Here is a 3,802-nt window from a genome sequence, read left to right as displayed (position 1 = left end):
CTAACTCTTCATCCAACGTAGCAGTAGCACTGTGGGCCATACTACATACACCTGGTTGATATATCTTAGCAAAGTGAGCACTCATTAACTGAACAATCTCCTTAACTTCCGACACACGTGTACCATCTGCCTTCAATAAAGTTATTCTTCCACATTCATTTTTTATTTCACTTGCGGCATAACGATAAAAGTCTTCTGAATTTCCTTTAGCTTGCATGGTCAATTTTTTTTCATACTCCGTTTTTGCTTTTCTCACAATACTCGTTACTTTGAGTTTTATATATTTCATAACTCCTCTCACTCTTATTCTCACGATATTCTTTTCACATCATCTTCTTCTTGTAGATGTCTTGCTTAATAAGGTTGCACATCCATTTCACTCCCAACCTATTTATTATTCGACACTAGGGATACATTCAGATACCGCCTCATTCAAGCACTTTTTCAAAGATCCCCATGCATTGCTGACATTTTTCAGTAACTGATACTATGGGATCAAAAACAGTATTTTCCTAGGTTGATCACAATTTCCTGCTTTGTAGTTCAGCATGTAACCTGTTTTAATCGTATCTTCGATACAAGTAGATACTTCCTAAGAAAGTAGAGCATGATCACTGTCACCAATTGGTAGCACTAATTATATTTAATTATAAAACTAATTAGACAGTAACTATAGATTTAGGCCAGTATAATTAAAACGGTCCTGTGTGCAAATTAAAATTATTTTGACACTAAAAATTTATGTTTAAAACTTGAAATTTCGTTTAAAAACGAAAGCATATCGCACCATTGAATATCATGCCATTCATATAGAGCATCGATTCCCAACAGGTGGTACCGGTACCCTTGCTGGGCTGTTCAGGGGTACACGAAAAATAATCAGTAATGGCCGAAAAACAAGTGCCTATCTTAAAGTAAACAATTTTACATTAAGATAGGCACTGAACAAAAATGTTAGTATTTATTCACAGCTATTATAAAAACAAGGCTTACAATTTATAGAAATGAATTTCTATAAATTGTAATGTCAGCAATTTATTGAAAAGGGGTGAACAAGTGGAAAAAGGTTGAGAACCACTGGTAAAGAGAGAAATGAAAATCGAATGAATTTCCAGTGGTTAACATTTGGGCCCTATAGTCCTCGCTGACCTGCAAATATATTAAAATAAATATTTTCTTAAAGGTTTGCCATATAAAATAAGGATATGCACACATATCTAACGCTATAACATTTAAGAAAATGATGATGTTTCAGTTCAAAAAGAAACTTTTTATTAGAATTCGAATATATATTAGAATATTCTATTTCAGATATACTTATATACGTGCAGCATTTATTAGATGTCAGATAGTTAACTTTAACAACTAATGCAATATACCCACTCTGTTTCCATTTTGTACCGTAAGCCTTTCACCCTCGAAGAATTGAGACTGCTCACATAGAAATTTCCTGCTCCTCTCATATAAACGATAGATGAGTTTTTAACATAGAAAGATCACTTCATGTAAACAATATCACAAAAACTGTGTGCCTTCTGTCCAATATTGTTCGCTAGTTAGTAACAATCATTACTAATAAATGCATCACTTACGATTCGAAATTGTTTGGCCATCTTGGTAGTCTGGTTTTGTTTAAAACGCAATACTTGTTGTTTTTTCTTGTTGGTCTTTAAAAATCCAAATCAAAAGGGAATAATTTTATCCGATGTGATATCATCTTATCAATTAAAATTATTTAGACTTTTTTTTAATTATTATTTCTGAGTTTTTATTAGTCATCATGCTTAATCCTATTTTAGTTCTTATTAATCCTTTTGTTATAGTTATTCTCATTCGTTTATTTCTGTCCAATACGTGTTTAATTCTATTACTTTTTAATGTAAATATTCAATGAATCGAGAAATTTATATAATTATCTTTTGAAACAATTTTCACTATGCAATCGGTATGATAAGCGACAAAAAAAAAAAAAAAAAAAAAACATTATTGTCGATTGAAATTTTTGAATAGTATAACTAAGCTAAATTATTAAGACATAATTTTTATATTTAAAAGTTAATTATTACCATTAGATCAAGGTTGGGAGGCAGAAAGATCAATTTATAACCGAAATATTGCACTCCTTCTTTAAGCAATTCAGATTATCATTAAAATGTATTCAATTATAAAATTATCGAATATTTTTTTCTAATTAAAATGCACTTTTGGGGGGGCGAAAAATGGACTGAGTCCTTCACTCTTATTCCCTTCATCTGATTGAAGAAAATATGTGTGGATGGGGTGGTAGTGACCTAGACCACTCAATAGTGTCCGAAAGACCGTCCATCTCAGCGTTGGTTCCGCTCAGTGATGGCTTTCCCCCCCACCCCACCACCACCACCGAGCAGAACCGCTCATATTCCGAAGAAAAGCATTCACCGACAAAGCCCCTCACCGGGCCGTGCCGGAGAACACTTTCCCCGGAGACTCAAATTGCTCCCTTAAGGCAAAAACCTTAAGAGAGCGTACTCATATTAGCAATATTAGCAATAGCCGAGCCTTAGTTAAACTTCATTGGCTACAGCATTGCCATCCATTACCCTTTAAGGGTATTAATCCTTTATTCAACAGCATCGCGATCCGTTACCCTGGATTGTGTTCTAAAGTGCACTTAAAATTGCATCCTATATATAATAAATAACTTTTAATAATAAAAAGGTGTATTAATAAAATTTAGGTTATTTCAAGAATTTTTTTAAAAATATCTTTCTTATAACAAATACTTTAATATAAGTACTATTTTAAATTATGGATTAGTATTCTTTCTTATTAGCAATATCGCTTATGAAATTAAGTTGTGTCGAAACTCGTGTTCTTCAATTAGCAATAGTTATCTACAGATGAAGCCATTGCTCCACGAGGCTGTTCATTCAGTTCACTAAAAACATCTTTGATTATCTGGCTCTAATATCATTGCCTATTTGCAATCGATCACGCTTTTGCCTTTCGTCATCATTATAGGAAAAAACATGTGCAGATACTCGCTCTGTGAGAGATAATCTGTTTTCTATTTATAGCCAGCGTTTACTCCGTTCGGGTAATCTCAACCAACTGGTGGATTCATTTACCAAGATTTGGGGGGGGGGGAGCGTCTAACACCTTGATTATAGAGTAAACAACAGTGGAATAGACAAATCGCAGGACTTGCGTGAATTTCATTGTCACGCGGTCTTCCCAGTTGCTACTTCCAAGCGTTTTAATTGGAAATTCCTCAGTATGTACGCAAAGACATGAAAGAAATGTGGAATATCACTTTGTCAGCTGTGTCGCCGATCTCACATTAGCTGATGCGAGATTAGGAATAAGCACATCAGTCAGTTCCTATCAGAAGTTACTGACCCCGAGGAGCAGTTCGATGCACTAAGATGAAGTGTCACTCACCATGGTTACCAGTTCCTCGTAATGCGTGGAAACAAATTTGGAGAAATGAATGACTTGTGTCAAGAGAGCAATCTCGATATCTACGTCTGTTTACTAGAGATGAACTGATTGTGCACCAGATCCCTCTCTCTCTCTCTCTCTCTCTCTCTCTCTCTTACTCTCAGAGAGAGAAAAAAACAGAAACGAAATAAAAAATAAAAAAACAAGGACGGATAGCCGCTTTCATCTCCCTTAAACATGTCATTGCCTCAAGATTCATCAACGTGTAGCTGATGAATCCATCCATTTCCTTTAAATAATCTTCAAAAGTATTTACATATTTACTCCTTCTTTGTTGTTTATTCGCTACATGTTTTCAGATTATTTTCTGCACCGTCAGACT

The 3,802-nt window shown here is 34.4% G+C and overlaps 1 pseudogene; it reads right to left on the bottom strand.

The window, feature by feature from the left end:
- Positions 1-2,456: 2,456 nt before the first annotated feature.
- LOC150101874 (U4 spliceosomal RNA) lies at positions 2,457-2,582 on the bottom strand (annotated as a pseudogene).
- Positions 2,583-3,802: the final 1,220 nt, after the last annotated feature.

Source organism: Typopeltis vanoorti, chromosome 11 (assembly GCF_054136105.1).
Source record: "Typopeltis vanoorti isolate ZY-2024b chromosome 11, IOZ_Tvanoo_1.0, whole genome shotgun sequence".
In the NCBI taxonomy this organism is placed as follows: Eukaryota; Metazoa; Arthropoda; class Arachnida; order Uropygi; family Thelyphonidae; genus Typopeltis; species Typopeltis vanoorti.
Note: the sequence above shows the minus strand (reverse complement) of the source record. Positions and strands in the feature narration are given on the sequence as shown.